Raw genomic sequence first — 27,215 nt, 5'->3', positions numbered from 1 at the left:
AGTTTTCTCCACCTGTACCTTGTACAGATGGTCTTTGGAAGATCAGGCAAGAAACTGCATTCAGAGACTTTAGAAGAATTCAAGGCACCAGAAATGGCACAATAAATGTTGTGATTATAATTTTGTCCTCTCCACAAGATGGTGGGTCAGACGTCATCCCAGGACCAGCTAAGAAACTGAAAAAGAAATCAAATGACTTTTCAAAGTTTACCAGGCATACGAACTCAGTCTTTCTGACATTAGATGCCACGTCGTTTCCAATAGATGATACAGGATCTATGTGACGGAGCACCCACCAGGGGCCAGGCACTGTGCTGGGCCCAGTTGATCGGACACTGGGCTCTTAGTAGGAAAACAGAGAGAGGTGGGATGAAGAGGGTATGTGAACTTTTGAACTATATAATGGAGGGTTTTTTCCCCTTTAATCCCAGAAAGAGAAGCTTGCACACTATTTGGAAAGCACAAAAGAGTTATCAAAAATTTTGAGCCGTCCAGAGATCTTCCATGCCATGTAGGAATCTACTCCCTAGTCAAGCAAAAGTTGGTCATGTTGAGTGACTATCAATTACTCTGTTTGTGAGAAAGTTCCAGCTCTTTCCCATGTAAACCATTGGGCTGTCCGGCTGGACCTCAGTTAACCAGTGCATATCTGTGTTAGTAGCATCCTGGTCCACAAGGCTCTGCTGGCTGGATCCCCTGGAGGCATTTTCTACTCTCCTCTCCATCACCACCACACCCCAATCAATTAAGCAAGTCTTCCCAATTATTGCACCTTAAAACCTTCTCTTCCTCTCCAGTTCCCCTGAAACTACCTTCCTTCCTGGCCCTCATGGTCTCTTATTGTGTCTGGTAGTAGAGTGTAGTAGTTACAGCTCTGGCTCTGAACCTACCAGACTACCTGGAACAGTGTTTCTTCTCCACCAGAAATCCCTGGCTAGGATGCCCAGGGCAAGGTCTTTAAAGTTTCTGGCACATCCTACTGTTGAGGAATTAAGAGAGTTACTACTAGTAACATGCTAAGACAGTCCCTTATATATAGGAGCAGTTCAAAAATGCTACAGCTTCTGCTGACAATGACAATAACGACACTATCTTATCACCCAACATCTCTGGATTCAGACCCTTCTCACGGTAAAGCAAAGTCCTCATTGATACCTGGGTGGCATTTCTAGAACGCTTGCCTCCTCTCTACCTCCACTCTACCACCAGCATACAAGACTTTTAGTGCTGCACTGCTGTTCTTACCTATGCTACTTACGTGAATGTTATGAAGTGTGCCCCAATGATATCCCTCATTATATAGCCCTCTATGCCTCCAGGAGCTTCACGCCTTTTACTCTCCTTGCCACTTTTTACTCTAACAAAGAGCAAGTGCTTACAGTCCCTGGAACACATCACATTATGTCTGTTCAAAATCATGTCTGATTAGAAATGTCTCTTTCTAGGAGTGATTATTCCAGACCACCATATTAAGCTCTCCTCTCCTAACCATCACTCTCGCTACCCTACCTTTGACTTATTTTCTCTGTAGCACTTGTATGTTACACATTTACTTGTGTATTTGTTTGTATCCTCTACTGCAAAGAACACTGGGCAGATCCTTTGTCATGCTCATCACTGTATCACTACCACCTTGAAGGGTCCCAGCCTAATAGTACGTGTTAACTAAGTATTTGTTGAAGAAAATAACAAAGAATAAATGAAGGAACAAATAAAGGGGTGTCTCACACCTCTGTGCTTTCATAGTCTAGTCTCTCTGAGACAAAAGTCTTTCCCCACCTTGACTTTCCTGGGAAATTTGATTCATGCTTTGCAATCTATCTCAATCACTAACACCACTGTAATGCTTCCCCTGATTTTCAGGTTAAGGTGGAACTCTTTGCATCTGCTTTTCTTGTGACTCGGACTTACAATTATCACAATGTGTGCAAATAGACTCTAGGATCCCCTGGGCAGAGATGGGACTTTGACAAGGTTGGGGTAGGTTTGCATAGGCATCTCGTAGACAGTTGTTGGATTGAACTGGGTGCCCCACAAGGTTCTTGGAGTGCCTTGTGGATGACTGACGTGGTAGGGGGCATGCCAGTTTAGAATCTCTTCAATCAGAAACTCGGAGCCTCTAGGGCACAAGGTGCAATCCATTATGTATATCCCTCATGGACTTTGGCCTCAGGCATCTGCTGATCTGCTGCAAAAGGATGACAGAGGGTAGATGTTACTGATGACCTATGTTTGTGTTTGGTAAAGAAAATTCTGAGAACTTGCACGCAAACTCAGCCCAGGCGCCAGGACAGCCTGCCAATTGTGTCCACTAGTGTCCCGTAACCATCCCTTCTAGGTTTGAAAATGACAGTCAGAGGAAGCCAGGAGATTCCAAAAGAATTCCCAGTGCAAAGCAATTTGTGTGCCAGAAATGTCTGTTCTCTCTTTGAGTTAGGCCATTCTTCTTACTTTTCTTTTTATGTCATATGTAGAAAGTGGATTGGATAACTGGGGAAAATGAGTTTGGATACACAAAGCCCCAAGTGACCTGGTGGATAAACGTTAGTTGTGAAGTTGAGTAAAGAAGCAGGGAGTTAGGGATGTGGGGAAAAGAAATTGATAAGAGTTGAATCCTTCACATTCAAGGTTGGTTCTGACCAGAGATACAAAAACCAGATATTTTTTTCACGCCTTAACTCTGGAGACTCAGCTTAGTTTATTGTTTCCAAGATTGTTCTAACACTTGTGTGGCTTCTAAAGGAACCCGTGATTACACACACACACACACACACACACACACCCCTTCCATCCTCTACTCATCCTCATTTAATTTTTTGATGCTTGTCTTCCTTAAAATTTGTGTATATACCAGAGACAAAAGACTGGCTATGTTGGACATTTTCTTACCAAAAAAAAAAAATCACTAGGACACAACCACAAAATCCCACCTTTCAGCTTGAGCTGGAGTCACTTCTGCAAGCTGCAGCGTCCAGATAGGGAAAGTAAATCTGACAGGATGTGTTTCGGGACAATTTGCCAAATGCGGTGAATATTGGGAGCACAGAGGTCTCCTCTAAAAGACGAGCTCTCACTCCAATACAAAGGGTGAAAGAAAGACATCTCATGCAGACAGAATGGGGAAAAAATCCCATTTTTCTCTTGCTTTCTGTTCCCTGTGAGAATCAGAGAGTGCATAAAACCATGAAAACAATAGGCCCAGCTGCAGGGGCAATAAGGCAATTTATTAGGGAGATGACATTTTTAATGAGAAACACTTGCTGGAAGGGAACAAAAGGGCTTGTTTGGTCAGAAAGATGCTCTTGAATCTCTTCTGAAGTGCATGAAAAAGTAATTTCATTTACGCGTCATACGCCGAGCGTTGGAATTTCCTCAGGCTCCAGATGTTGTCCGGCACAGATGCTGAACAAATGGAACAAATGTCCTGAGAGTTGAAAAAAAAAGTAACTCAGGGGAGTTTTATGAGTTTTGCGGCCAAGAAAATCATTAGGAAATAATGAGCTTAAGAAAGAAAGGCTGAGGTTGGCAATATGGTGCTGGATATACAAAATTATTCACAATCATCTGAAATTGAAGGGGGAGATCAGTTTTCAACTTCGAAAAATAGAAATTGTGGGTGTAGCTGCTGTACTCTAAAGTTCCTCATTGCCCTTCTGAAAATGAAATGAATATTTTTTGGCTAGATCCCATAATGATTAAAAGTAGTATATGTATAGTTTGAGACTTGAAAGCTTAAAACCTAAAGATTATTACCTTATAGTAGTCATTCAGATGCTTGCAGAAAGAGCAATGCCACCATTTCAGCTTGAGTCCCTCTCTGAGGAGCATTCACTGTGTCCTCGGTCCTGGACCAGCTAACGCACACGGGTAAAGCAGATGCAAGCAGTGATATCTTTCTAGAACAAGAAGAACATAATCAAGATGCCTCTCTGAGCTAACAGGAGGGGCTAAGTGACCACAGCACTCAGTGTCCCTGCAGAGCCCCTGGGAATTCTATATGGGCTTTTCCAAGCCAGCTTCTCCTTCAGCAGCTCTGGCAGAGGCCTGTAGGAGTGGCTTTGGAAAACCATGGTTCAGTCAGGGTGTCTGAGGTCAGGATCTAAGGACCAACTGTGTTTGAAAATTCAGAACCAAATAAGCCTCTGATCCAAGTGTCAAATCTGTTCTTAGGACCTAAGTCCTGGGTGCAACTCGAGTTGGGAGGGCTCCTGTTAGGAGATTTACCAAAGATGCAGGTACACAGTCTATGGGGCAGCTGTAAGCAAGAAGATAGAAGGAGTCGAAAGATAGTTACTGCTACCTGTGGGCTAAAAGGGCCAGATGTCCTTTAAATGCCTCATCAACTCCTTATGTAAGGACTCAAGTGCCTTGACATTATCAGTATGACTGCCATTTTGTCATCAAGGCAACAATTATGTGTTCATCAGCATTTACCATGCACTAGTGACTACCTATAGCAATGCATGGTCTTTAACCCTCACCAGTCCTCACTGGAGCAAATGCTACTATCCATCCCCATATTTTAGAGATGAGACTGTGAAGCTCAGAAAGTAGGTAAATTGTCCCAGTTCACACCTTCAGTTAGTGTAGGAAGAGTGCCAAAGATCCTTAGAGCTAATATTCTTCCCATGCATAAATTGTGGGCCACATTTATAGCATTTGGGCCCAGCAACATGGGGCTCTGTACACTAGGGAGAGCAGCCATACGAGCTCATATTTAGAGTTCTGACTGGGATGCTGCACCATGGAGCAATTCTCTCTGGCTCCGGGAATTGGTTTTTCAATAAACCTCTTCAATGCAGTAAATCATCTTCCATCTCTTAAGCAGATGGGTGATAAACAAAGTCGGTGAAGTAATGCCCATCCATATATTAACCTAGCAGTGGAAACGTGTGAGGGATCTTTAATCTGTCAAGGAGATTGAGTAGGAGTGCGCAAGCCAAGGCCAAAGCTGTCTATTAGCCTATCTCAGGACAGCTTTCACTGGTTTCTGTTTGCTGACATTGTCTACCTGGCATTGACTCAGTAATGCGGCGGAAAATGACGAGGATCAAAACCAGTTAACACACTCCCCACAGATGTTTATTGCTATCTGCAGTGAAGACAGCATCTGAGGAGTTCTCGCAGCCATTTCCTTTTACAGGCAAAAAGCAGCCCTTCCAGTGCAGAAATCAGGTTGGCCTTAAGCCAACAAGGGTGACAGTGCTGTCAAGGACAAAGGACAATCAGGGTTTTTTTTAATCCTAAAATGAACAAATTCTAATCAGTGTTTTTGAATACAGGAAATTCGCCAAGAAATACAATGCAATTGTGCTTACCAATAGGCACAGAAAGTGACTTTTGTAGAATTAAAATCCAGAAAGATCATTTCAAACTGAAAAATGAGCTATAGTATCAATGGGTCCTCGCTATAGAAGATGTCAGTGCTGTACTACCCATGCTATGCATTTTCCCTTTTATTCTTCCTGACAACCCTACAAAGTAATCGTTGTTCCTTTGAACGTATTAGGAAACTATGGCTTGAACAGACAATTTGTGCAAGGTGACACAGCTAGTCAGAAATGGAGTCAGAGTCATACCCAGGTCTGTCTGAGTCCAAAGCTAGTAATCTCAACAATTTTGTAATAAAATTAAGACCCTTGTTTCAATAACCAACCAAAATGACCAATGACTACCCAAAGAGAACACCTGAACAGCAGAGGTTAAGAACATGCATTTACGGATGAAAATAGGGTTGTTTTGAGAAGGTGATAAGTTTTGGATAAAGTAACATAAATGCCCCCAAATAGCTCAAGCATGAAATGGGGGGGTATTGGGGCTGGTTCATGGTACTGAAAAGCAGGAAGTGACTCTGACCTTCAAAACAGGTTGTTCCTGGATACAGAAAACCCTTGGCATCCTTCTGCATCCTCTTTCTTTTGTCACCTGGTCTCATTTCTGCCTCTTTCTGCACATTTGCTCCATTCTCACCCCCTTTCCAGACCAGCTCCCCACGACATGGCTGCCCAACACTTCCACAGTGTATCCCTTCTTAGTTCAAAAAATCAGTCCAGAATGACAAAAATCACAAATTAGCCACTAGACTCTCCCAGAAGAGGTTTTGATTAGCTCAGGTTGAGTTAGGTGCTTATGGCACACCATTACTTCTCCCCAATTTCATCCAGCTCCTCAACCCAGCAAGCTGGTGGCCAAGGTGCCTTCTGAGATGGGGAGCACATTACAGAGAACAGCAGTCTCTCCCACTTGTGGAGCCTTTCCTATGATTTTACTAGTCCATTGGCTCTTTTGAATGGAAGTTCTTAATGGGTAAGAGTGTAGGATTTGCAGTCAGACTGAATATAATGTGTGACTCTTACCAACTGAACCACTTGACAACTCTGTAACAATATAAATTACTTAACCACTTCAGCTTCCTCCTCTAAAAAAGGGACCAATTACCCTAATTACTTCATAGTATTGTCAAGATTCAATGAAATCTAACCTTAGCACAGTGCTCACCAAGTGCTGGCTATTATTGTCTTAAACATTAGCAAAGTAAACTCCTTGCTGAGGTGAACAAGGCAAAGGACATTATCCCCATTTGAAAGATGTAGAAACTGAGGTTCAAGGAGTTTCAATGACTGCCCAACTTTTGCATAAAATATAAGCAATTGAACTAGCACTAGATCCCAGAGTACTTCCTATATACCATGGCTTTTCATGCAGGAAACTCCAGCAGAGAGAAATCACCTCTATAGAGGTAGAAGCAAATGGTGAGTGGGGGCTGGATGTAGGATGGGGTGGAACAAATTGACTCACACTATTCCAAGGTTCTCTCAGAGGTAAAGACTTTTGGACGCCTCCTCCTCTACAGCTCTTCCATTTTGGGTGTCAATACAGGCCCTAGGCTATTAGGACAAAAGTCTCTGCTTTAAAGGGACAAATCAAAAGAATCACAAAGAATACATTTTTCGTATAGAGGTCAAGCAATTCTTGTACCTCATCCTTTTCAAATAAAGTTCTCCTAAAATAAACATTGATGAAGTGAGCTCAAGAGCATTGAGCAAACATAGAGAAATGAGGGAATGAGAATTTCAATTTCTTCAAACATTCTTCCAAGGGATTTGGAAAACTTTAGTGGAAACAGTCAAACAACTTAAATGGAGTGATTCCGTGTTGGGGCACACACACCTGACTCCTCTCCATGGCTCTCCCGTCCATTCATTGTGATCCATATGCTGTGGAGAAGAGCAGGAGGAAGCAGTGGGTGCAGGGAAGAAAGGAGAACATGCTGAGGATATCAGTCAGGCAGAAACTTGCCCCACACTCACAGTCCAGCACCAACCCAACAGGGAAGTGAACTGTACTTGCCATTTATGTCATAATTTACCAGGCCCGAGAATTAGTGGAAAAAGCTGTGAGGTATCATAACTAAATATATGGCTATGAGGCATTCAGAGTCCTAACCGCTAGACCAGTGGTGAAACGGAGGAAATTAGGACATTTAAGAATCTGAAATGACCTCCATTTTGGACTGAAAGAATAATCCAATGTCAGTGTACCAAGGGTTGTGCAAAGTCAGGCTGGATGCATTCAGGGCCAATAGTCAAACAGGTCCAAATCTGTGGGTGGAGCAGAGCAGTAGCAAGCTTTTAGCCTGGGCAATGGTCCTTCAGTCAGGCAGTGCCTGAGCACAGAGTAATTCCAGTGAGAGGTGGCCAGTCCTCTTCAGGAATGACTGGGGAGTTAGATGGGACCAGGGCTATAGAGGAAGAAGTCTGTAGTACAATGAGAGATCCAGAGAAAGACAGGAACCTTTGGGGCAAAAGATAATATAAACACAAAAGAGAATTGTGGAGACAAAAGGCACAATACACTTAGAAAAGCATGCACTTGTATACTCTGTAAATTCAATGTTCTGTTGTGCTTTGGGTCTTGGTGTGGTGGTCATTGGGACATTCTGGTTCTCCTTCTGGGTACATGGGAGGATAGCACTTCTCTGTCCCCCTTGAAGCTAGGCGTAGCCACGTGATTTGCCTTGGCCAACGAAAGGGCTAAATTGATGTGCGCCACATGTGAACAAACCTTTAATAGTCACATTCCCCTCTCACTGCTGTGGAAATGGTAGAATAGTAGAAGTCTATGTTGCCCATGGAATGCACATCAGCTCATGTCCCTAAGGGACCAGGGTGAGCAGAGCCTTTCTGATGATCTGTGTTGCAAATCTGGCATAATTCAGAATTCAATTTCGTTGTGTGATATGCTGACTTTTAGGGATTGTATGTTGCTGCAGCATAATCTAACCTTCCCTGACTGATGCTTTTGCAACTGCTAATGTGTCTGCAGGCATTTGGAAGGTTCTTTTAGATTCCTGAAGCAGTACATGACCAGCCACAAACTCCATGGCCTCAGTAGCAGATTTGCTATTGGAGGCAAAGGGAGATGGTCTAGCTTGTCAATTACATCTCTGTACCTGGATTAAGCTCCCTTTTCACTCACCCTATCTTCTACCTCTTACCTCTGACCCTAGTCAGATTGGACTGTGGCTTCAGGCTGGCTTTCTTCCTTTGTTCAGCCCATAGAGCTCTCTCAAGATGCTCTCCTACATGGAGATTCTCCACAAAAGAAGCTGGGAGATGCTTTCTTAATTCCAGATGGGTGGGCTCAGAGAACCATGAGAGAGCAGGTCTCCCCTCAATCAGATCTGATGGCGGTCTGGTTACAGTACTGGCCTTGAATTAAAATGCTGGTTCCAGCACAACTCTTATTTCAGTAAGGGCAACCTGGATTATTTGCAAGAGCATTGGATTTGGAATCAAAAATTTGGTTCTAACGCAAAGATGTGTCTTTGCTGAGACTGGATGAGCTCGGGATTCAAAACTATTTTCTGAGGATCCTTAGAGGCTCCAACGAAGTTGTTGAGAGGGAAAGGGGGCACCTGAACAGATGGAGCATGGGTCTCCATCTCCACCTCCCCGGAGCTCCTCTGCCTTTATCGTCTCTATACAGTGTGCTGCTCAGGAAGATAGCCATTAGCAGAAGTTTATTTTGCTCTCATATTTTATGATTTAGTTATGTTACCCCCACCTATGAGAAGCTTTTATCCGATTTTGAGCCACCATCTTTCTACCTCTTCTTTGGGAACAGACAAAAAATGTGAACTTTTGGAATCAGAACTCTTAGAGTATTGGATTTGAATCCCAATTCTACTTTAGTTAAATTACTTAATGTTCTCCAGCCTATGAAATGAAGAAAATAAGGCTTTCTTTATAATGTTTCTTGAGATTTAAATTTATATGACCCGTGAAGCACTTAACTGAAACTTGGTGCTCGGTAAATATCACTTCACTTTTGTGTCTTTTTTCTTAACCCAATCATTTCCCTGTATGACTGGGTTCAGAGGGTCTTACGTCAACATTCCTCTCGCCCAAATAAGTACAACCTAAAAGATTAATTTTTAATAACTGTGATGATTGCAAATGGACATTATTTTTTAACAGAACGATCTTGTATTCCTTAGAAGCATTACACTTTTGCATAGAACTTAGGATGGCTGCATATACTTCCCAGATCTCAACATGCCAGCAAATCTCATGACCCCATAACTAAAACGCTGCCACAATATCTACCTTTTTTTTTTTTTTTTAATGAAAGAGTGGTGTAGTTGTAGAAAACCTTTTGGAAGGAATTTCCATAGGAATTGTATCTATATATTTTTGATGGGATATTAGGGATGGTAGTTTAGAAAGGAAAAAAATGTGAGACTTTGAAATAAGCCAAAACAAAAATCTAAGTGTCTGGTCTAGCTCACCCATTGAAGTTATCTCAGCCTTTCATTGCTTTTGAACTATTTTTACAACTCTGTAAGTTGTGGGAAACTAATGATATTGCAAATAATTCTTGAAAATCAATCATTTCCAATGGAATGCAACCAATTATTGCCCTGTGGATAGACCCGTATCACAGCAATTTGTAAATTCATTTCAGAATTCCCAATTCCCTATTTATACCTCTGCTCTTTGAAATCTCCTTTAAACCAATTATAATGCTTTACCTGTCTTTGAAATGTGTTTATTTTATATCTGTATAAGAGGCATGATTATATCATCTCTTAAAAGTTATCCTTTAATAGTTTTAAAGACAGTTTACTCTTCTAGCTTTGGCTGAGGAAAAAGGGGAAAAGGAGAGAAAGCACTTGTTTTCTTTTTTATAAAGCTCTTGACTCTAAAGAGACATCATGGATTGTCATTTTCATTTCTTCCACTCCAAGAAAATGAAAAATATAAACCTTGGGGAAAATCTCAAGCTGGATCTTTTGGTTTGTAATGAAGATGCCTGAGCTCAAGGAAAGAAAGAGATGATATAGTTAAAGTCTCAGGGAAAATCATGAATTTAAAAATGTTTCAGTTTTACATTTCTTTAAAATAAAAGTATAGAGTAAGTCAAGTACTTGTTCCTTCTTTCAGTCCAGGCTCTAGATCATTTTATTATAGATTTTCACTGGAGCATAGTTTTATAAATGAATTAGCGGAGGACATCTGGTTTAGCCGAGCAGGATCGTCCAATATGATTTTCACAAACGAGGCAGGGAGCCAGCCTTACTGTGGATCTTTCCATTATCCATAGTGTCTCTCTTGCTCAGTGATACGCAGCTGAAGGAATTGTTTGGGAGAAATGAGACCCCAGGGAGAGCAAAAGGAAATCCAGCATTGTAAATTAAGAGACGTTCCTGGTCTTTCCAACGAGTCAGAGTAAGATAAACAGGGTCATGATGAGAACACAAAAATCTGTCTGGAAAATCCAGTATATTCCCAGAAATGTCATTTTCTTCCGAAAGATTGATAGATGAACTAACTCTCCAATATAGCAACTGACACATTAATATAGAACTCCATAGAATTAAATTTATTTCTTAAGTCTTAAAAGAGGTAGAAATTTTAAAACAATTGCATATTTGTAAATGGAAAATTGTAAAAGTACATGGAAAGGGAACAAATAAATGGAGTAAAACACTTTTAGAGGTGGAAATTGTATGCAAAAAATTTTTTTGCTTACTTAAAAATTGTTTTTTGTTAGACCAGAGAAATGACAGCTATCCTCTAAGATGTGATATTAGTAACAGGAGTTGTGTATTTCATTATTCTCTTTTATTTTGTATTTCCTCCATTATATTCAGGATGTTAAGCTATCTCTAAAATAATTGATCACTAATTGCGAGTGAAAACACATGTAGTATTTCTAGAGAGATATTTAATATACACAACTTATTAAGTTTGGAAGTAAGTATACATCTGTGAAACCATCACCACAATCTGTGTCATAAACATATCCATCCTCTCCAAAAGTTTCCTCCCTCTCTTCTTCTCCTTCTTCTTGTTTTATGTGTGTGATAAGAACACAACATAGATCTACCCTTTTAGCAAATTTTTAAGTATACAATACAGTATTGTTTACTGTAGACACTATTCTGTACAGCAGATCTCCAGAACTTATCCATTTTGTACAACTAAAGTTTTGTAGGTTTGCCTACCACCTCCCCATTTCCTGCCTGCCCCCCCTCAAGTCTCTGGGAAAGACTATTCTCCTCTCCGCCTCTATGAGTTTGACTAATTCAGATTCCTCACGTAAGTGATATGATGTAGTATTTGTCTTTTGGTGTCTGACTTATTTCACTTAGCACAATGTCTTCCAGTTTCATCCATGTTGTTGAACATTGTAGAATTTCCTTCTTTTTTAAGACTGGATAATTTTGAATTGTATGTGCATAGCACATTTTGTTTATCCATTCATCCTTCTGTGTCTTGACTATTGTGAATAATGGCGTAATGAACATGGGAGTGTAGACATCTTTTGAGCACCTAATTTCAATTCCTTTGGACGTATTCTCAGAAGTGGGATTGCTGGATCATGTGGTAGTTCTGTTTTGTTTTTCTTCTTTTTGAGGAAGATTAGCCTTGAGCTAACATCTGCCGCCAATCCTCCTCTTTTTGCTGAGGAAGGCTGGCCCAGAGCTAACATGTGTGTCCATTTTCCTCTACTTTATATGTGGGACGCCTACCACAGCATGGTTTGACAAGCAGTGCCACGTCCGCACCCGGGATCCTAACTGGCAAACCCCGGACCGCCGAAGCAGAACGTGTGCATTTAACTGCTGCATCACAGGGCCAGCCCCAGGTAGTTCTGTTTTTAATTTGTTTGAGGAAATTTCCTACTGTTTTCTATGAGGCTGCACCAATTTACATTCCCACCAACAGTGTACAAGAGTTGCCTTTTCTCCACATCCTTGCCCACACTTATCTTTTGTTTTTTTGATAATAGCCATTCTAAGATCATGAGGTGAGTCTCATTATGGTCTTGATTTGCACTTCTCCCATAACCAGTGATGTTGAACATATGTTCATATATCTGTTGGCCATTTGTATCCTTTCTTTGGAGAAATGTCTATTGAAGTTCTTAGCCCATTTTTAATCAAAGTATTAGTTTTTTACTATTGAGTTGTAGGAGTTCCTTACATATTTTGGACATTAACTCCCTATCAAATATATGGCTTGCAAACATTTTCTGCATTCTGTAGTTTGCCTTTTTGTTTTGTTGATTGTTTCTTTTGCTATGTGGAAGCTTGGTATAATCCTACTTGTTATCTTTCCTTTTGTTGCCCATGCTTTTGGTGTCATATGCAAGAAATCATTGCCAAGGCCAATGTCAGGAAGTTTTTCTCTATGTTTTCTCCTGGGAGTTTTATGATTTCAGGTCTTATGTTTAAGGCTTTAATCTATTTTTGAGTTGGTTTTATGTATGGCATAAGATAAATGTCCAATTTTATTCTTTTTTCTGTGGAAATCTAATTTTCTTCATACCGTTTATTGAAGAGACTCTCTTATTGTGTGTTCCTGGCACCTTTGTTGATGACCAGTTGGCTCTATTTGCATGAGTTTCTTTCCGGACTCTCTATTCTGTTCCATCTGTCTTGGTGTCTGTTTTTCGCTAGTACCGTATTGTTTTGATGACTGTAACTTTGTAATTTATTTTGAAATCAGGAGAGGTGATGCCTCCAGCATTGATGATCTTGCTCAAAATTGCTTTAGCTGTTTGAGGGCTTTTTTAATTCCACATGAATTTTAGGGTAGTTTTTCCTCTTTCTGTAAAAAACGTCTTTGAGATTTCGATCAAGATTGCATTGAATCTGGAGACTGGTTTGGATAGTAAGGACATTTTAACAACATTAATTATTCCAATCTATGAACACAGGATATCTTTCCATTTATTTGTGTCTTCAAAAAGGTTTTTTCATCAGTATTTTATAGTTTTTAATATACAAGTCTTTCACCTCCTTGCTAGATATGTTCTTAAGTATTCTATTCTCTTTATGCTAATGTAAATTGTTTTCTTGGTTTTCTTTTTGGATAGTTTGTTGTTAGTGTATATAAATGCCGCTGATTTTTGTATATTGATTTTGTATCCTGTAACATTACTGACTTTATTAGTTCTAACAGGTTTTTTGTGGAGTAATTAGAGTTTTGCACATATAAGATCATGTCAGCTGCAAACAGAGGTATTTTTACCTTTTTTCCCAATTTGGAAGATTTTGTTTCTTTTTCTTGCCTAACTGCTCTCACTAGGACTTCCAGAACAATGTTGAATAGAAGTGGCAAGAGTGAGCATTCTTGCCTTGTTCCAGAGCTTAGTGGAAAAGCTTTCAGTTTTCCCCACTGAGCATAAAATTAGTCGTGTTTCCTATCATGAAAAGGTGTTGAATTTTGTCAAAAGCTTTTTCCGTATCTATCGAGATGATAATGTGGTTTTTATCTTTCATTCTGTTAATGTGGTTTATAAATCACATTGATTGATTTGCATATGTTGCAAGTGATAAATCCCACTTGGTCATAGTGTAGGATCCTTTTAATGTGCGGTTGAATTTGGTTTGCTAATATTTTGTTGAGAATTTTTGTGTCTATTTTCATCAGGAATATTGGCCTGTGGTTTTTTCTCTTGTAATATCCTTACCTACAGGAGTGTGTTGAGGACTATGTTACCTAATTTCCATAAACTTGTGAATTTTGTAGCTTTCTTCCTGTTATTGGTTTCTAGTTTCATTGCTTTGTGGTTGGAAAAGATACTTGGGATGATTTCAATCCTCTTAAATTTGTTAAGATTTCTTTTGACCTAGAGTGTCATCTATCCTGGAGAATGTTCTCCATGTATCTGAGAAGAACATATATCCTACTGCTGTTGGATGGAATGTTTTGTATACATCTGTTAGGTCTATTTGGTCTCTAGGATAGTTCAAGTTTGTTTCCTTATTTATTTAAAAACTATAAGCATGTTTGATTGTACTCATATAGTATGGGTATTGTAAAATATACATAATAGAAATGTTTGAAAGATTAGGTAAAATGAAAATATCTAGAAATTCAATACTTTACCCTGAACCCCAATACAATCTTGCACACTCCTCGAATATACACCTCCCAAGTGGTGACAACTGGATCATAGCATCTTATCAAGAATGTCATTATACTCTTGTGTGCACAGTGTGCTACCATTTATTTGTAAAAATCATTTTAACTTTTGACTCCTTTTATACTGCCTGCACTCTGTAGTCAAAATTGGCTCAATATAAAGACTAATAAAAAGTGCTTTTACTGGTGACATTTCAAATTCTTGACCATCATCCTCAAGCAGACCAATTATTGGTGCCTGACAGTCATTTCCCTGCCCATCTACTCTCCCACTGTTTCCAATCCAAAATATGTCAGATCTTCTCCTCAAACCCCAATACCTGTCTTCTCTTCACTTTTAAACAATGGCCTTGCCTCTTATTTCCATGAGAAAAAAGAAGCAATCAGACGGGAACCTTTGCACATATCTCTTCACCACACCTGCCCCTCTGTGCCCTGAGTCCTCAGACGCACCCTGCCTTCCTGTTTCCATGGATGGAAATTTCCATGCTCCTACCTAAAGCTGAATTATCACAGGAATAAGGATTTTCACATTTCTCTCTCTACCATTAGCAAAGAAACTTACTCTTACTTCCCCTATTTAAAAAAAATCAAAACAAAAAACTCTTGACTCCCGCTCGTCCCTTCAAGGACTGTGCCCTTCCTTTGTCCTCCTCTACAATAACACTTAAAAATTTGTCTTTACTGGCCATTTCTATCTCGTTCATCCCATTCTCTCTCTAAACCTGTCCAATCAGATTTTTGCCCCCAAAAGTCCATAGAAAATGCTCTTGTCAAGGTCATAGCTACATCAGTGGCTTAATTCATAGTCTTTATCTTACCTGACCTATCAGCACATTTAACAGTGTCCATCATTCTCTACTCCTCGCATGTCTTTCTTCCATCCACAACTCTCTATGCTTTTCCTTCCATCTCACCATCTGCTCCCGTTCAGTCATTTTTCCTTTCTCTCCTTGTCATGATGACCTATATCTGTAGAACATCCTGGGAAGCTACCTTTGGATTTCATCTATCCTCTGTCTACAACAATTCCCTGAGTGAACGCATTCATTTCATAACTTTAGGTTCCATCAAGGTGCCAGTGCATTTCAGTTTCTGGTGAGATCCTCTTTCTAGCTTACAGACAGCTGCATCTTTACTGTGTCCTCACAAAGCCTTTGCTTGGTATGCTCATGTGGAGATCTCTCTCAGTCTCTCTTCCTCTTCTTATAAGGCCATCAATCTTATTGGATTAGGACTCAATTCTTATGACCTCATTCAACCTTAATTACCTCTTAAAAGCCTTGTCCCCACAACTGTCAGATTAGGGTTAGGGCTTCAATGTATGAATTTGGAGAGCACACAATTCAGTCCATAGCAGGGTTGCCTAATCCCAGACAGGCCCCACTACCTGAAATCCAGCCAAGAGTTGGTTCCCCCCACTGTCTACCTAGAAGAACAAATGTCCACATGCTGAGACTTAGCAACGGAAACAGAGTCAGCATTTCAGAGCTGTAGGATAAGGAAGAAACTGGTTTGCCAGGGTCAGGGCCTATAGGTATATCTGTTACCTCATCATCAGAGCTCTGACCTCCGGTTTGCCTTTCCAGCCTAGACTCTGGAGGTCAGATGTTAGACCTGTGACAACTGAAAATCTGTCAGAGGAGGAAGAGTTGCTTGGAGCTCCTCAATAGTCTTCCAGTCCACAGCCAGGAGCATCATCTTTTCAGCTGACACACACACAATTCTGACTCTAGCAAATACCCTCTCAGTTAAAAGCAATAAATCTCCTTTTGTTTAAGAAATAGTCCTTTGGGATTTCTCCTTTGCTCTCAGCAAACTCATATGAGGAAAACTGAGTCCACGTGGCCTGGAGAGAAGAAGATAGGCTAAGTATTTAGATGCCTAGCAGCCAGACTAAAGATGGTAAAGGAGGCTTGTGCTTTGTTCTAGAAACTTTTCCCTTTTTGGGGACCACTGAAGACCCAGAGTCTGTCCATTCTTCCCTGTCTGTGCCTCTTCCCCAGGCCTTGTCATGCCTATTTCCCAGAGTCACTGGCCCTGTAGTTAGTTATCTCAGCATCTCATTCTCAGTTGGCAAATAACCTCATCCCAAGCGTTAACGCCTCAAGGTTTAATATGTTTGTCTTCTATAAATAAATTTCTAATGTTAGGTAAATAGGAAAAAATATATTTGAATGTAAGTAAATACATATGAATATGTATTTTTTACCCAGAGACTACTTGTTTGCATTCCATAAATGTTATACTATGTACAGCTTATTGTTTTTAAGTTATAAATTTGACCTACTTTTGGACTCTCATTAAATATTAGGTCCAATTCTCTCCTTTCCAGCAGTACAGCAAAATGGTTAAGTGCAAGACATCTACACTGTTAGAAGAGCTCACAGACTCTACCACTTGCTGAGCATTGGGCAACTTACTTAATGTAACTCAGTCTAGGTTTCCTGGTCTATAAAACAGACATCACAGTAGTACTTAAACTAGTAAATATCCTCTGAGACCTAGAGGAGATTCATAAGCAGCAATGATCACGGTGCCTGCTATGTAGTAATTGCTCAATAAATGTTGTTATTATTTTCACATCTCTATGAATCCATTTCACAACTGTAAAATGGTGATAATATTTATGCTTACATCAGAGGTTGCTGTATGATTACATGAGTACATGTACAAGTATCTAAAACATTTTCTGACTCAGAATAGATTCCATAGGAATTAGATATTATTCTCCTCCTATTTCATCTTGTTCTTGGCCAAACAATTGATTGGTTTTTAACATAGCTGTGTCTCTTAAACAATCATAAATAAAAATATTTTTCAAAGTTAAAGGGCCACTCAGGTTTCTTTTCTAGATCTCTTCAAGGCAGTGATTATCAAACCTAAATGTTATCAACTCATGACAGGGATTAAAACTTTTTGCTCCAGGCATAATTTGAGAGAATGGCTCTCATGCCCAGCCCCCACTTCTGTCCTCAAAGGCTTACATTGGGCACTATTCCTCTCAGACTAATAGGTTATACTAAAATTAAAATAACTTTTCATGGCTTGAGGACACAATTCACCAAGTGTAGAAGGAAAGACAATTTTTGGATTATTAAGGGCAGAGAGTTTACCTCCCTATTTGGATGTGTGCACATCAAAAACTAAAAGTGTTTTCATGAGAAGAGTTTTAGAGTGCATCAAGAAGAAGAATCTTCTTAATTTAATCTTTGCAATTTAACTGGCTTTGTGTTACCAATTTTTGGATACTCTGACCAATTGGTTTTAGATTCATAAAGCTAAGTCAGGCAAATTTGTTATTGTTTCTACTGAAAGGCAAATATGGCAGGATTGACTAGACAAGACAGATGGATTTTATTAAATTTACAAGTCTAAGTGAAACTGGCTAGTTACAGTGGAAAACCTTAATAACTTGAATCATAAATGATGTTTTCATCAACCATGGGTGAAAAGGAATTTAGAATGTAAATTGTCTTACAGGACCATCATCTGAAGAGCCATGGACTGATACATTAGTGTGTTAAAACATCTAGACACATTTCACACAGCCAAACTACAATATTTCAATCATTTTGATTCTCTACTGCTCTCTGAATGTCCCTGCCTTCACTGGCAACGACAGAGAAGGGTGGTGGCTAGTCTGTCAGTTGCCCCGTAAAGTCAAGGCTAGGGTCAAGTTTTACCTAAAACCATGGGCAATTCTGCAAGGGTCCTTAAAAAGTAGAATCAAGCAGAAAGCTAAGGTCAATAAATCACAAGGGAACTCTGACTGGACTACTCAATCAAAGAGTTAGGCCAGATAAGGTGTCAATGTTTAATCCTAAAATTGAGAACCAAGGGTCATATATTTAGGAAGGTGAAGAAGCAGGGAGCAACATTTCAGGCAGGAAGGCTGGGTTGGATGAAATATGAGATATGCTATTGCCCACAGCTGGCTTCTGGTGTTATACGTGACTCTCACATGTTCAATGAACCAGAAATGGAACTGAGATCAGCTTGTAAATGTAATCTTCTTAATGGTGGACACTGTCTCCATGTTCCAACCAGGAACTATTTAAGACCAAGTCTCTTAATTATGTTCGGTTCTATTGCAAATATTAAGAATTGGAAATGAACACGAAAAAGAAAGAAAAAATATAAAATTATACGTATTGTTAATAACCTCTCCTGTCACCTTTACTTCAGAAACCTTACCTTTCACAAGCTCCCCAAAGGTAGGGACTGTGATATATTCACCTATATAGGCAACACAGTCCTAAACAATATCTAAATTGCATTTTTTAAATAGATGAGGAAAAGTTATAGATGGTAGGAATGAGTTATTTTTTATTGTGCCAACCATTATTATTTTTTATTGCAACTAGGGAGCATATGCTAGAATCTTTGCATGAAGCACACAACATATGCAAAATTAAATATGTATAAAACATAGACAAGTCAAATTCTTTTAAGAATTATCTTGAAAATATTGTTATAGTTATCTAATATAAGACTATTTCTGCTTCCCATTATAGTCAATCCATAAACCGATGTGTGGGGGACTAAGAGAGAATAACTTTTGGCAGAACAAAGATTTTTGTGGTCTTTGTTGGCTTGGCCTGGAGAAGGTTTTTCTAACTTGACATGGGAAAACTTTCATAAAAATGACAACAGTAATATGAGTCTATGATTGAATGAGATTCCCAGGGATAGGAAAGAGACATAATGAGGAAGTGACAAGTCACACAGGAAGCTGAATTAATTGATTACATTCATATGGGACATGGTAAGAAATAAATTTATTTTGAAAAATTCAAATTTTAATGATAGCCAAGAAACTAAATATTCAGCTAATTTTCTATTATGATTTTTAAAATTCCTCTTTTATGTACAAGCAATTTTTTGCCCCAGAACTATTTTTCTCTCCATCTTTTCGTAGAGACCTGGATTCTTCATAGACTCATGGGATCAACACTCTTCTGGTAAAATAAAGTCAGGAAGGAGAAGGAGGAATATAGACTCTCTCTCCTCACTTCTCAGTCCCATTTCCAGCCCACTGAACTTCATGTTCTTCCTCCTTGTCAGCATTGCAGTCTTATCAGTACTATCATCTTTAACGTACTGCTGATCTCATTTTCTATCAGTAACAATTTCCACTAAATAAATTAAAGCAACTGGTCTTAATATTACCCTCTCCTCTTTTATCAGGCCTTTGGATTCAACACCCACATTTGAAAACACATGGAATTCTTTGACTTAATTCCTCATTCTGCCCCATGAATTTTGTTTCGCACCAATTTTTCAACATTTACCCTATACTTTAGACACATATTTCTCCTCTCCATCCTGAAAACATATGAGCTTACTTCTGATTTGACACATTTTCTCAGCATTATTCCACTCTGCTCTTCTCTTTTGTGCCCGCCAAATTCTACCATCATTTGAGGCAAGACTTCCTCTTATAATATCTTTTCTCCATACTTTAACAAGCCATACTTTTCTCCTCCTCTGAATTCTTACATTCTCACACTTTACTGATCAAAAAACAGTGAGAGTCTTATTGGTTCAAAGTGTTTGAGTACAATTTCTGGCTAATCATTAACTCAATACTAATAGAGCACTAGAGAGTCAGGCTCAAAAAGACCATGTAAACAAATGACTAAATGAATAAACAACTTAAAAAATAAATGGAGCATAGACATTAGTGGCTACACATGGAGGGGAGACAGACTTCACAGATTTAGTCTGTGCAAGTTGCAAAACAAAACAACCACCCTCAGAGAAAAAAGGCAGAATTCAGAGCTGAAACAATATATTCTCTAGAATGTTCAGAATTCAAATAAAAATTACAAGATGTGAAAAGAAACAAAAAATGTGACCATATTTAGGGGGTAAATGGTCAACTAAAACTGTCTCTGAGAGTCACAGATGTTGGATTTATCAGACAAAAACATCAAAACAGCAATTTAAAATATGATTAAATAATTAAAGGAAATCACGTTTAAAGAATTAAAGGAAAGTATGATAACAATGACTTAATGTCTAGGAAGTCTCAATAAGGAAACAGAAATTATAAAAAAAGAGCCAAGGGGAAACTGGCCTGGTGGTGTAGTAGTGAAGTTTGCATGCTCCGCTTGTGTGGCCCGTGGTTCGTGGGTTCAGATCCTGAGTGTGGACCTACACACCGCTCTTCAAGCCATGCTATGGCAGTGTCCCACATATAAAATAGAGGAAGATTGGCACAGATGTTAGCCCAGGGACAATCTTCCTCACCAAAAAAACAAAAAGGGAGAAATTTAAATTGTGTAGAGAAACATAGGTATACAACATAAGATTGTATAAAGCAATAATCATAACACTATATTTTGGGGTTTAAAACATACATAGATGTACTGCAAGTGAAACCAACATAAAAAAGCATGGAGAGGAAAAATATATAGTGGAGTAAAGTTTCTACATTTTGCCAAAATTTAGCTGAAAATTACAATAACTATAATGAAAACTCAGTAGACAGACTAAAAACATTTTGATATGGCAGAAGAAAGAATTATTAAACTCAAAGATAGATAATAGAAAATACCCAATCTAAAGATCACAAGGAAAAAAATAATGAAAACTAAACAAACCCTTAAAAACCTGTGAGCCAGCAATAAGCATAACAATTTACATATAATGTTATTCTTAGAAGGAAAAGAGAGAAAAAAAGAAGCAGAAAAAATATTTGAGCAAGTAGTGGATGAAAGCTGCCCAAATTTGATAAAAATTGCTAATCTACAGATGTGAGAAGCGCAAAGATTTTAAGTAGGAAAAACACAAAAAGAATCACAACTAGATACAACATAGTCCAAAAAAAGCTAAGACAAAGAGAAAATCTTTAAAAGCAGTAAGAGAAAAGTTGCTCAGCATAGACAGGGGAACAATGATATGATTAACAGCTAACTTTGTCAATCAAGTATTCTATCTGGCAAAATTACATTTTTTATAAAATGGAGGTAAAATAAAGCCATTCCCAGATTAAGACTGGGAGAATTCATCATTTATAGACCTGACTTACAAAAATAAATACTAAAGGAAGTCAAAGTGACACTAGACACAAATTCATATCCAAATGATGGAATAAAGAGCACTGAAAATGGTGAATATGTAGGTAAATACACAAGATGACAAATGTATATTTTCTTATTTTTTCTTTTAATTACTTTGAAAGTCATAGCTTATGTAAAGCACAATTATAACACTGTAGTGTTGGGTCTATAATATAAGTAGATATACTACACATGACAATAATAAAACAAAGGAAAGTAGAGGAACAAGAGATATAGCAAAGTTTCTTTATTTTACCAAAATAAGTTAGTGTTATTTTGAAGGACATTGTAGTAAGTTAAGATGCATACTGTAATCTTAGAATATCCATTAAAAAATATAGTTAGGGGGCCAGCTTGGTGGCATAGTGGTTAAGTTCATGCACTCCGCTTTGGCGACCTGGAGTTCTCCAGTTCGGATCCCAGGCGTGGACCTATGCACCGCTTGTCAAACCACACTGTGGCAGGCGTCCCACATATAAAGTAGAGGAAGATGGGCATGGATGTTATCTCAGGGCTAATCTTCCTTAAGGAAAAAAATTACATATGTAAACACACACATATTTAAAGAAATGAAGACAGGAATTAAATTGGTACATTAAAAACATTTATTTTGGGGCCTACCCCGTAGCTGAGTGGTTAAGTTTGCAAGCTCTGCTTTGGCAGCCCAGGGTTTCGCCAGTTCAGATCCTGGACTCAGACATGGCACCACTCATTAGGCCACGTTGAGGCAGCGTCCCACATACCACAACTAGAAGGACCCACAACTAAAATATACAACTATGTACTTGGGGGAGTTGGGGAGAAAAAAAAGCAGAAAAAATATTTATTTAACACAAAAGAAGGCAGTAAACAAGAAACAGAGGGACAAAATAAGAAATGGAATAAACACAAAACAAATAGCAAAATGGCAGATATAAGTCCCATCATGTAAATAACTATGTTAAATGTGAGTGTCCTAAGCACTGCACTTAAATCGTAGAGAGTGTCAGACTGGATTAAAAGAAATCCAACTGTACACTGTCCAAAAAGGACCTATCTGAGATTAAAAATATATATATTGAAAATATATAGAGAGAGTAAAATGATGGAAAAAGATATACCTGGTGCTTGGTAACCATAAGAGCCCTGGAGTGGCTCACTAATATCCAATAAATAAAACTTTATAACAAGAAATATTTCTTGAGGCAAAGAGGGGTATTTCATAAAGATAAAAAGCTCAACACATGGGGCTGGCCCCCTGGCCGAGTGGTTAAGTTCGCGCGCTCCGCTGCAGGCGGCCCGGTGTTTCGTTAGTTCGAATCCTGGGCGCGGACATGACACTGCTCATCAGACCACGCTGAGGCAGCGTCCCACATGCCACAACTAGAAGAACCCACAACGAAGAATACACAACTATGTACCGGGGGGCTTTGGGGATAAAAAGGAAAAAAATAAAATCTTTAAAAAAAAAAAAAAGCTCAACACATGAGAACAATTAAAAACACTGCTGTTGTGTGTAATTTAATTAATAATTTAAAGATTAAAAATTGTGTATAATTTTAAAAAATTAAAATGTATATAAACCTAACCACAGAGCTCCAAAATACATGAAAAAAAACAGACACAGTTGAAAGGGGAGTTAGAAAATTTAGCAATGATAGTTAGAGATTGAAATACCTCAATCTCAGTAATTAGTAGAAGAGCTAGACGGAAAATTAGCAAGTATCCAGAAGACTCAACCCTATCAACCAGCTTGGCCTAACCAATTCGCGCAGAACCCTCCACAAAGTGACTGCAGAATTCACATTGTTTTTAAGTGCACATGAAATATTCTCCGGGAGAGAACAGCTATCACAAAAGAATTCTCAATACGTTTTAGAAGACTAAAACCATACAAAACATTCTCTCTGATCACAATTAAACATCCTTAACAGAACAAAATCTGGAAAAATACTACATGTTTGGAAAGCAAACAACAAAACTTCTAAATAATCTATAGGTCAAAGAGAAAATCACAAAGAAGAGTTTAAATTATATTTAATGGAATAAAGTGAAACTGAAATACAATTTATGCTTTTTAATTCCATATTAAAATATATGGGATTCAGGTAAGCAGTACTTTAAGAGAAATTTACACCTTTAAATGTCCATGTCTGAAAGAAGAAAGTTTTTAAATCAATAAACCAAAATTCTACCTTAATAGAAAAAGAAGAGCAAGCTAAATGCAAAATCAAGTAGCAGAAAGAAACCAGTAAAGGCTAGAATAAAAATCAGTGAAATAGAAAACAGAAAATCAATAGAGAAAAATCAATGAAGTCAAAAGTCAGTTCTTTGAAAAGATCAACAAAATTGACAAGCCTTTAGCTAGGCTGATTGAGAAAGAAAAAGAAAAGACACAAATTACCAAAATCTGAAATGAAAGAGAAGACATCATCACTGCTTGACAGAAATTAAAATTTTACAAGGGAATATGATGAATGACTTTATGACACCAAATTAGATAATTTAGATGAAATGAACAAGTTCCTACAAAGACACAAATTACCGAAACTGACTCAAGAATAAATTTTAGCGGTTTAAATACATCAATAAAACAAAGAAATATAATTGGCAATTAAATTTTCTCCCCCACAAACACAAAGCCCAGGCCCAGATGGCTTCACTGGTGGATTCTATCAAATGTTTAAAGAAGAAATAATAGTAATCCTTCATAAACCCTTACAGATAATTGAGGAGGAAGGAGTATTTAGCAACTCATTCCATGAGACTAGTATGACTGATACCAAAGCCAAATAAAGATATAACAAGAAAACTACAGACCAATATCCCTCATAAGCATAGATGCAAAAATTATAAACCAAATACCAGCAAACCAAATTCAGCAACATATACAAAGGATTATATACCATGACATAGTGTGATTTATCCTAAGAATGCAACGTTGGCATAAAATCTGAAACCCAGTTAACATAATACACCTTAACAATAGAATCAAGGACAAAAAGTCCGCATATCACCTCAAGAGAGGCAGAGAAATCATTGGAAAAAATTCCACATCAATTCATCATAAAAATCTTCAACGAATTAAGAATATAAGGAAATACTCTCAATCTAATGAAGGGCATATAAAAAAACTTACAGCTAATATCATACTTAATGGTGAAAGGTCAAATGCTTTCCCTTTAGTTACAGGAACAAGGCAAAGATGTTTACACACACCATTTCGACTTGACATTGTGCAATAAGGCAAAAACAACAACAAAAAGAAATTAAAGGCATCCAGGCATTAGGAAGAAGGAAAACTGTCTTTGCTAAAAAATGACATTATTTTACATGTAGAAAATCCTAAAGACACCACCAAAAAACTATTAGAATGAATAAAGGAGTTCAGCAAAGTTACAGGATACAGGATTAATACACACAAAGCAACTGTATTTGTATACATTAACAATTCAAAAATTAAAGTAAAAAGAAAATTCCATTTACAATAGCACTAACAACATTAAATACTTAGGTATAAGTTTAACAACAGAAGTGCAATACTTGTACACTGGAAACCCAAAACATTGTTCAGAGGAATTTAAAAATGTTTAAATAAAGGGAGAGAACACTCTGTATTCATTGATTGGAAGATTCAGTATTGTGAATGGCAATTCTCCCCAAATTAATCTATGTATTTAACGTAATCTCTATCATTATCCCAGAAAGCGTCTTTATAGAAATTGACAAGCTCCTCCTGAGTTTGCATGAAAATGCAAAGGACCTAGAACAGTGAAAACAATTTTGAAAAAGAAAAATGAAGTTGGAAGACTTATACTATTTGATTACCAAACTTACTTATAATGGCACAGCAATCAAGACAGTGCCATATTAACATAATAATAGGCATAGAGATCAACTAAACGCGATTAAGAGTCTAGAAATGAACTCACATTTAGGGACAATTTATTTTTCACAAATATGCCAAAACAATTCAATGAGGAAAGAATAGTTTTTCAACAAATGGTGCCAGAACAATTGAATATCCATAAAAACAAAGGTGGACCCTTATCTGATACTACATAAGAAATAATCCAAAATGGCTTATCATCCCAAATATAAGAGCTAATACTACAGTTCTAAACTTCTAGGGAAAAAAATACAGGAGAAAACCTTTGTGACTTGGGGCAAAAGGTTCTTTGAATGGCACCAAAGATGTAAGCCATAAAAGGAAAAATTGGTAAATCAAATTTCATTAAAATTAAAATCTTTTGTACTTAAAAAGATGCAACTAAGTAATTGAAAAGATAAGTCACAGATTAGGAGAAAATATTTGCAAATCATTTATCTGATAAAAGACTTGTATAATCCAGATATATAAAGAATACTTACAACTCAACAAAGAAAAGATGAATAAGAGAGAAAAAACAGGCAAAGAATCTGAGTAGACGTTTATCCTAAGACTATATGCAAATAGCCAATAAGCACATGAAAAGATGCTCAACATCATTAGTCATTAGAAAAATTCAAACCAAAACCACAATGAGGTACCACTTCACATTCACTAGTATAATTATAATGAAAAAAACAGAAAACAGCAAGTGTTGGTGAGGATGTGGAGAAACTGGACCTGCCATCCTAACTGGTAGGAATACTAAATGGTATAGCCAATTTGGAAAACAGTTTTGTAGAAAGATAAACATAAACTTACATGGCCCAGCAATTCCACTTTAAACTTCTATCCAAGAGAAATGAAAACATATAAAAATATGTTTACAAGTAGGCTTGTATGCAAATGTTCACAGCCGCATTATTCATATTGGTCAAGAACCAGAAACAATCCAAATGTCCATCAGCTGATGAATGGATCCACAGTCTCCATACAATGATATGGTACATCTGTACAATGGAATACTATTTATCAATAAAAAAGAATGAAACACTAATGCATACTACAACATGTATGAACCTCAAAATTATTATTTTTATTGAAAGAAGTCAAGGACAAAAGATCACATGTACTGTGTTCTATTTATATGAAATATCCAGAAATCGCAAATTTGTAGAGACAGAAGCAGATGACCAGTTGCCTGTGGCTGCAGGTGAGAGCATGGATTGACTGAAGACAGGCTCCAGGAAATATTTTGGGAATATAGAAGGATTCTAAAACTGAATTGTGATGATGGTTGTACAACTCCATAAATTTACTAAAAATCGTTGAATTGTACACTTAAATTCAGTAGATTTTATAGTATGTAAATTATACTTCCACAAGCTGTAAAAAATATGCAACATAGATGATATTGCATTTTCCCCATTGCAACCAATTGAGAGGGCAAGTGATTTCAGTTTTTCTTGTTATTTGTTTGATCATTTGGTTCAGGTGGTGCCCGCTAGATTTCTCCACTGTCAAGATACTGTTTCCTTGCATAATTAAGTAATCTATGGAGTGATGTTTTGATACTATGTGACTATCCTGTTCCCCAATTAATGCTTGCTATCTAATTTTATTATTTCTTCTTCAACTTTATTAGTTGGCATCCTTCCATAAAGAAGAGCTTACTCTCCTCTCCATTTTCTTTGCATGTCATTATAGACACCTGTATTCTTTTCTACTCAATATGTTATCCTTCATTCTCATCATTCTATTTTATGCTCATGTTGTCCTAAATTTGGCCAACCAAAGTCCCTTCACGTCAGTTCCTTTTCCTTTATACGTGTCTGCATCAGTCCTGGAGCATTTCATGGCTTT

At 37.9% G+C, this 27,215-nt stretch overlaps 1 long non-coding RNA gene across 1 annotated transcript in view; it reads right to left on the bottom strand.

Moving 5' to 3' along the window:
• Positions 1-3,203: 3,203 nt before the first annotated feature.
• Positions 3,204-27,215, bottom strand: part of LOC138917166 (uncharacterized) — a 62,560-nt gene continuing 38,548 nt past the window's right edge. Inside the window, exons 2-3 of the long non-coding RNA XR_011424780.1 lie at positions 3,754-3,896; positions 3,204-3,424 (exon numbers count right to left, since the gene is read on the bottom strand). This is a non-coding gene — a long non-coding RNA (uncharacterized lncRNA). The remainder of the gene's footprint in view (positions 3,425-3,753; positions 3,897-27,215) is intronic.

The sequence above is a fragment of the Equus caballus genome, chromosome 1, assembly GCF_041296265.1.
Source record: "Equus caballus isolate H_3958 breed thoroughbred chromosome 1, TB-T2T, whole genome shotgun sequence".
NCBI lineage: Eukaryota > Metazoa > Chordata > Mammalia > Perissodactyla > Equidae > Equus > Equus caballus.
The sequence above is the reverse complement of the archived record's forward strand: the minus strand, read 5'-3'. Positions and strand labels throughout refer to the sequence as shown.